At 34.8% G+C, this 8,847-nt stretch overlaps 1 long non-coding RNA gene across 1 annotated transcript in view; it reads left to right on the forward strand.

Annotated features, from left to right (window-relative positions):
* Positions 1–1,625: 1,625 nt before the first annotated feature.
* Positions 1,626–8,847, forward strand: part of LOC107573428 (uncharacterized) — a 22,494-nt gene continuing 15,272 nt past the window's right edge. Inside the window, exons 1-2 of the long non-coding RNA XR_001607504.1 lie at positions 1,626–1,989; positions 3,326–3,334. This is a non-coding gene — a long non-coding RNA (uncharacterized lncRNA). The remainder of the gene's footprint in view (positions 1,990–3,325; positions 3,335–8,847) is intronic.

An 8,847-nucleotide genomic window follows, 5' to 3' on the forward strand; every position in this document is an offset into this window, starting at 1 on the left:
TAAATAAACGCATGAATAAATACATTTAAAATAAATAAATACATAAATAAATATAAAAATAAATGAGAAGATAAGTAAATAAAACTGAAAAAGAATCAAAATAAATGTAAAAATAAATACAGAAAATAATACATAGGAAAAAGGTCATAAAAATCAATTCAGGATTAAATTTTATTACAAATGAACTATATTTGTTTTCATCAAGTCATTTATTTCTTTATTTTCCTGTTATTTATTTATTTATTTATTATTTCTGCAGGTTTGGTCCTCCATACGCGTCGGCCAAATATCTGAAATATATGTAAAATTTCCCCCAAAACTGTCGAGACAAACTGAAAAGGTAAGGAAAGAGGAGTCAAGAGTGCAGATAACGGATTTTTAATGAATTAAAATATCAGTTGACAGGGGAGATGTAAACATACTCGTAGGAAAAACAGCAACATTACTGTCAGGGCTTAAAGACACTTTGTTACAAAAAAAACAACATAACGCACACATATTATTACCAGTGTCATCTGTTGCAGTTGCACCGATCGACTGTTGGAATTTAAAATTTTAACCCAACTGGTTGTGTTGTTATAGAAATAACCCAATAAACATAGGAATAACCCAACAAAACGACCCAACATGTTTAACCCAGATATTGGGTACAGTAATAACCCAACGTTTTTTAGAGTAACATGGGAAGGCAGAGCAAAGTAAGCTTGCTCCGTCCACCCCACATCTAACTATCTTTTCAGCATTTCATAATGGAGCTGATTCTGTGTCAAAAGGATAAAATATTGTCTTTCTGACTGTTAACAGAAATAAAGTGGGTTGAGTGTTTTCCAAGTCAAAAGGCCTATGTTACTTAGTAAGATAGGCCTAAAAAATTATCAAGTGATATAGTGGAACTCAGTTTATAAAACAAAGAGATAACTGAATTAGCAAATTGTTAAGAATAAATTTGAAATTAATTTAAAATAAAAAAGAGTAAGGATAATATATGCAAATAATTAATTAAAGCTTTTTATTTTAGAAAGAGGGTATTAGCCCTGCTCATTGTATTGACAGCAATGGATTTGTGAGAGCTCAAAAAAGGGGCCAGGACAGCCCTCAACCCACATGAAATTTCCACAGATCACACCAAGAAGGATGACTGGCCAGATGAGCTTGCTTGATATCACTAACAAAAAAATCTAAAGGTTTCCATTTACAGGTAACAGCAGTTCTATAAAGGACAAGGAATGGTTTGCTCCATCAATAAGAACCACTTCAACAACTCCACACAGCATGAAGTGAGGGATGAAGGGCGTGCTAGTAACGACCCTCTCCTGCCAATGAGGGAAAAACCATTGCAACAACTCACAAAGAGTCACCCTGGTGAAAATGGAATGATTGATGGGACAGCTAACGAAATGATCAAAATACTTGGGAGCAGATGTGGGCCAACAAAAGGAAAAGAGGAAGTGGAAAGAGAAGGCAGCAGACAACACAGGAAGAAGTGACGTGGAGAGACCAGAAACGCAAGATGAAGTGCAAACTGATGACAACTCAAAAAGAGATATGCAAGGAACTCACATTCTTTTGTCAGAGAAGCAGAAAAGTGAAAAGATATCTGATGATCATCACATGCCTAATGCATCTAATTCTACAAGCTCAAGCTGTAGCCAACAGCACCCAGACTTCCCTACAATCAACTTTCACCCCCTCAGTTGAATCTAGCAGTGGCTTTGACTTAATCCAAAAAGAACAAGAACTAGATAAGGAGGAAAAAGTATCTAGACAAAATAGACACATTGTAAATGACAACCATAATATCAGTTATAAGAAAACTGGCAATTCAAATTTTTCATGGGAAAAGGTAGAAGAAAATAATTGGTAAAAATGGGCAAATTACACAGCAGAAAAACAAAAATGGGAAAACTGCATAGTTTGCTTTGAAGCAAGACCAGACTTATATATTGTACCAATACTCATACACAGTTGTATAATATTTCATGATGAATGGTTTAAGACAGGGGTTCTCAAACTTTTCCATTTCAAGACCCACCAAAAGATTTTAGATTAAAAAAAAAACAATTGACATTACTGTACGCTTAATCTTAATAAAAAGTGTAATATGGCAGAAATTAAGTATTTAAGAAAAATAACTATTTTATTTTATAGTATTATTTATAGTATTATTCACTAATAATATTTGTGTTTTAATTTTTTCATTTACAGCTGTTAAAAGTCTATGAAATATGTCCATGAAATATGTCAATTTTGTATTTAGCAAAGCATAAGATGCAAAGCAGAACTATCTAAAACAGTTTGGAGATTAAAATAATTGTGAAATAATTGTAAAAAAATAATAAACAGATGTGTCTCATTTTAAATAGGCCTAAACAAACCAAGATGACAAATTAATTTCAGCCAGAAATTTACTGTTGCAATGATAAAATAAATGTCCAGAACTATCTAGTGAAATGGGATTAGATGTAATAAAACTGGGAGATAAATGCTTAATAGAAGAATAGAAGAGGTAGAGAGATAAAGGTCTTTAGAAACTGTACCCAAAAAATGGCATTATGCCCATACTGGTGCCAGTTTCTCCAATCTTCAACAAACAGAGAAACAACTGAATTACAGTGCACCCGAACCCGTAAATGGTCAATAGTATGGTAATAAAAAAATTTATAAAATAATAATAATAAAAAATAAAAAAACACAAGGAAAAATACAAATAATGGCAGATCAAGAATTGAATGTTATAAAAAGACGGGAACTATTGACATTGGCAGATTAAAGGAAATGCAGCAAAATATTGAAAAGATGATTAGTTAGTGAAAAAGGAAGGCCCACCTCCTATATTTGATGAAATCAATATTGCATTGGCAGACATACGGTGGATGTGCAGAAAAATATGGCCTCTTGCCAACATTACCAGAAAATTGGTCAGGATTACTAGGGTTATGCTGATGCATAAAAGTAGTCATATCTCTCTAGAAGAGGAAACCACAAATGAAGAAAAAACTAGAACCAAAAGAGCAGATGAAAAAGACCCTGCAGATTATATAAATTCAATTGTTCAACCTAAAGGCATACCTAACAACTTTAATACAAGAGATGCAGTTAAATTAGGGTTTGAATCAATATTAATTCTAAATTACAATAATAATAATAATAATAATAAAAATAAATAAATAAAATTACAAAAGGGATTAATTAAATTACATAAAGTACAATCAGCAAAGATGTATTAATTATACTGATGAGGCCTTATCACTTCTAGGAGAGCAATTGGACGCAACAATGACATAGCAAAATAGAATAGCTTTATATTATTTGTTAACTGAAAAAGGAAAAGTATGTATTATGTTTGGGGAACAATGCTGTATTGATATACCAAATAATAATGATCCAGAAGGAGCATTTAGTGAAGTAATGATCAAATTAAAGAATGGAAGATAAAGCAAATGCTGGAAAAGATAATCAAATGTGAGATTGGTTTGATCTAAAGTTAGGAGCATGGGAAGCATAGTTAAATAAATTGGGAATGTTTTTAGGAATTGCAGTATTGATAGGAATAGAACTATTTTACTGTGTACTTCCTATATTGAGGTCACTAGTTATCAAAACCACAACTAAGCAAATTAAAATTCTAAGATGTCAATATGATGGGAAATTGATTTTTGAGGGTAACCAAAATGGCCCTCTACAATGTGCAAAGTGTCTGGGCTGAAGATTACCTATGCTATTTTTTGTGATGTTACATGTTTTATGTCTTGAATTTTTATTTCTGTTGTATACTACATAACTGTGACAACCACAGGCAAGCACTGAACCAATTGCACGCTCATGCTTATAACATTGTTTTATCTTAAATTAGGGATTCGAGAGATGGGGATCTTTTATTCCCTCCTAGTCAAGTGTGGGGGGAGAGGTTTGGTCCTGCTGCTCCGCCAGAGTGCTGTAGCATATTCTGATCATTGGTGATAAAACTGTATGACTTAATTTAGTCACTAGGTAGTAATAACTGATGAGACTGAATTATGAAACTGCAGTCTGGGTAATGACAAATGATGGTGAGACTTAGTAAGTCTCAAAGAGGGGAATGTGGAAGATTTTAATTAATCAAAATATAATAATTCCTTACATTTTTTAAATATAAATTATTCAAGTATAATCAATGTGAATATAGCCATTTATGTATTAAGTTATTCTACTACTATAATCATGTGTATTTGCCTGCATGTATAGAAATCTGTATGAGAATGGAATGTGCAGACATATGGTGAAGTACATGATAAGCACATGATGGCACATAATGGGGCCCTTATTTTCACAGAACATAAAATTAAGGCCTCATGACTGCATTGTGATCCCATAACAAATATGAATGAAATGTATTGAACACGCCTAAAGAAAGAACAGTATATAAGAGGGTACAGAAAAAGAGTCTGAGATTGCTCTACAAGAGTTTTTCTCGACTTTATTTCATCTGAAGAATAAAGTCTATCTTCTGGCATCAAGCATTGTGATCCCATAACAAATATGAATGAAATGTATTGAACACGCCTAAAGAAAGAACAGTATATAAGAGGGTACAGAAAAAGAGTCTGGAGATTGCTCTACTGAGTTTTTCTCGGCTTTATTTCATCTGAAGAATAACGTCTATCTTCTGGCATCAAAACCCCAAGACTTGAAGAATGATTCCTTACAGCATCGGCAGAAGCCACCACAATTCGTACAGTAGTTTCTGGTGATCAATGGTACTGTAGCTTGGTTGATCTGGATCTGGCGGATTCTGTAGAGCTCTTTGTAGTGGTCCTTTCAATTGACATCCAAGGGCTACTTCAGCGGGTGAAAAACCTGTGCTTTCATACCATGCTGTATTCAAAGCAAATCTAAATTTGCAGATCCATTGATCCCAAGTACGGTGAATATTGTCAACATATGATGCAATCATGGTTTTTAGATTTCGATTGATGCGTTCAGTCAGGTTTGATTGTGGATGATAAGCAGTAGTGAGTTTTTGGATTACCGGCCACTGCTTGCATAACTGATCCAGGAGGTTTGAGGTGAATTGAGTGCCTCTATCAGAAACAATGAAGGCTGTTGTTCCCTACCTTGTAAATATCTCTTCGATGAGAATACAAACGATGGAGGTAGATTTGGCAGATCTCATGGGGAAGACGTCTACCCACTTAGAGAAATAGTCTACCACAACTAGAAGATATTCATTTTGACGGGTACTCAATGGGAACAGTCCCATAATGTCCATGACGAGCATGTACGAGCTCACAGAGACTATAACATCTTATATAATTTTCTGTGAAGATATGTGCATTCCTACCAGGACTCATTTAACCTACAACAATGACAAACCATGGTTCTCTGCAAAACTCAGACAGCTCCGTCAGGCCAAAGAAGATGCTTACAAGAAGGGGGACAATGTCTTGTATAAACAGGCTAAATACACACTGGAAAAGGAGATCAGAGTGGCAAAGAGTAATTATTCTTAAAAAATAAGGATTCAATCTCTTCCAGTGACTCAGCATCAGTGTGGAAAAGTCTGAAAGAAATCACCAACTACAAGACACCATCCCCCAGCACTGTGGAAAATCAACAACTGGCAGACGATCTGAACGAGTTCTACTGCAGGTTTGAAAAAAACGCCACACCCGCCCTGAACACCTCTCCACACAACCATTGAAATGAGTTGAAATAAACTTATCGTTCCATGTACAGTTGAAGTACGAGAATTGATGAGTGATGAGATGACGTTTTAATCCACAAAGTTATTTGAGTGTGATGCAATGTTAGTAGTCCTATAACCCACAGTGTCATTGGCGTTCGGCGTGTTGCTGTCCTGTGTGCCGCGTTGGATGAACCCACACCTCGTATCCAGAGGTGATTTAAGATGCATCCAATCAATTACACACGAAGAAAGAAATCATTTCAAGAATAGACAAGTGTAGACATAGACAAATAAAGTCCTTTCTAAAAAGAAAGCAAATGGCTGACATCAGTAACTTCATTATACAGACATGTTGTCAGGTAAATAAACCAAACCATCCTCACAGCTGAGCAGAAACACAGAGTTCTCAACCAAGGACTTTCAAAGAGCATGCCGGTAGCATGAGTTCAACCAAATGGTTTCCCTCTACCAAACGAACTGACTTACTCTATAGTGATCGAGTTTATATGTCCAGTTACCGCCAGGCAATAGTGCCCTCAAGCTGCTCCTAGTGGTACTACATGTGACCCAAATACATCACACTATGAAATCAACAAGAAAAGTGGAGTGAATCTACAATAATAAAACCAAGTAATGTTTTGTCCGTTACAAACTTGCTAATCATGCTAACAAAATGTTAACACCATGCTAGTTACATGTTAATAATGATAAAAAATGCTAGTAACTTGCTAATCATGCTAGAAACTTGTCAAACATGTTAGAAACATGCTAGCATCATGCTAATAACATGCTAATCATGTTAAAATCATGCTAGCAACATGCTAGTAACTTGTTAATAATGTTAACAACATGCTAGTAACTTGCTAATCATGCTAAAAAATGCTAGCACATTGCTAATCATGCTAGAAACATGCTAGCAAATTGTTAATCATGCTAGAATCATGCTAGTAACGTGCTAATCATGCTAGAAAAATGCTAGTATCATGTTAGTGACATGCTAATCATGATAGAATCATGCTAATCATGATAGAATAATGCTAAAAACATGATAGTAACATGTTAGTCATGCTAACAAAATGCTAACACATGCTAGTAACATACCAATCATGCTAACATGCTAATAACATGTTAATCATGTTAGGAACATGGTAGTAACTTTTAATCATGTTAACAACGTTAGTAACATGCGAATCATGTTAAAAACATGCTAGTAAATTGGTAATCATGTTAACAAAATGGTAACACCATGCTAGTAACATGCTAATCATGCTACAATCATGCTAGTAACTTGCTAATCATGTTAGCAACATGCTAACCATGTTAAAAACTTGCAAGTAACACGTTAATAATGCTAGCAACATGCTAATAACATGCCAATAATGCTAACAACATGCTAGTAACATGCTAATAATGCTAGAAATATGCTAGTAGCTTGATAATCATGTTAACAAAATGGTAACACCATGCTAGTAACATGCTAATAATGCTAGAAATATGCTAGTAGCTTGATAATCATGTTAACAAAATGGTAACACCATGCTAGTAACATGCTAATCATGCTTAAAACATGTTAGCAACATCCTAGTCATGCTAAAAACAGCCTAGCAACCACCCCAGGTACCCTAGCAATATGTTTTATACCTATCTGTTTTTCTGATAGACTTTATTGCCTTGAAAACGTTCAAACTTTAATCTTTAAAAATTTTAAATTTCAAACTACTTCAAACTGAAAACTTTTGGACTGCAAGCTTTTAAAACTTTTTAAAACTTTCTGGCTAGGCTTTTTCAAGCCAACTTAAAGTTTGTCTACAAACTTCTCAATCTAGTTTATCTTATAACCCGATATCAAACTAAAAGAATCAATAGTCCTGACAACTGTGGGAATAGAAATTTCAGCTTTGTAAGAAATAGAAGTATATTGTCATCATGTAATATAATTTTATGAACTGACTGGCCAATCTCAACCCCCTCGATATCAGTGTGAGTTCTAATAGTCTCTGCTAGAGGTTCCAGAATTAAGGCAAGAAAGAGAGGGGATAGAGGGCAGCTTTGCCTTGTACCTCGCCCCAACAGAAAAGGAAATGAGCAAAGGCCATTGGTAATAACACAAGCAGTTTGGCATACAGTAAAGAGTCTGAATCCAATTAATAAAGCCTGTACCTAAATTAAATTCCACAGTCAAACACCTTTTCTGCGTGTTTACTTGTTTAGAGTCAGGAGTTAAACTGCCCTTGAAATCATGCTTGCCTCGTTTCTGCCTTTTGCCAGTCATGCCAGTAAACGGCCTGGTTTATCGCCGTATTTGTATAGCCTCTGCCTTGAAAAAAGCAATGAGGTCTCTGCCTTTCTAGTTAAGATTTGATTTAAGGCTGAGCAAGCTGCATCTAATTCTTTCTGCAAAACATGTGAGGGGGTGTTGATAAATTTATTCTCTAAATCCTTAAGACATTCTAAATCAAGTTGTGTTTCCATAAGACTCTTTTTCTATGCTGCAGAATAAAATATTATTGACCCCATAATAAAAACCGTCGCTGTTTCCCAAAGAAGAGATAGATCTCAGCCAGCTTTTTGTTTTTCATAAAACAAATATCCATTATTTTTCAAGAAATGTTGAGTTTAGGTTTACTAAGCAGTGAAAACTGTAATCACCAATAATAACTGCATAAACTGTGTAGCGAATCAGCTCATGGGGAAATATGAATAATTAACCATAACTAGTTATAATTAACTATTCATATTTTAGATCCACTGTAGATATTTAGCTGACCACTCAGGGTCAACTGTCTTGTCAATTCTATGATCAGATAAAGTCCTGCTAATGATCTAGCTGGTCCTATTGACCTAGAAGCTAAAGATGGTCAGATATGCTCTAGCATTTACTGATGACTACTCAGGAACAGTTTTTTGTACAGTTTTTGTGTAAAGCAAAGAGTGACACTGTGAAAGCTACTGAAAAGTTCATAGCTGACACATCCCCTTATGGGACTGTAACGAATCAAGAAATAAGAACATGAAGTTATTGAACCATTTGCATATTCAGCAGATTTACACCTGAGGGAAACATCAGATTCTTAGTTCAAACACACTTTTGTAAAAAGGTGCAAATGGTACCTAATGTATCAATTACTAAGACTAACTTTGGATACTTGCATGTCTCGTCTGTCTGAAAGAAAGGCTTGATG

Source organism: Sinocyclocheilus grahami, unplaced genomic scaffold (assembly GCF_001515645.1).
Source record: "Sinocyclocheilus grahami isolate Dianchi unplaced genomic scaffold, SAMN03320097.WGS_v1.1 scaffold1939.1, whole genome shotgun sequence".
In the NCBI taxonomy this organism is placed as follows: domain Eukaryota; kingdom Metazoa; phylum Chordata; class Actinopteri; order Cypriniformes; family Cyprinidae; genus Sinocyclocheilus; species Sinocyclocheilus grahami.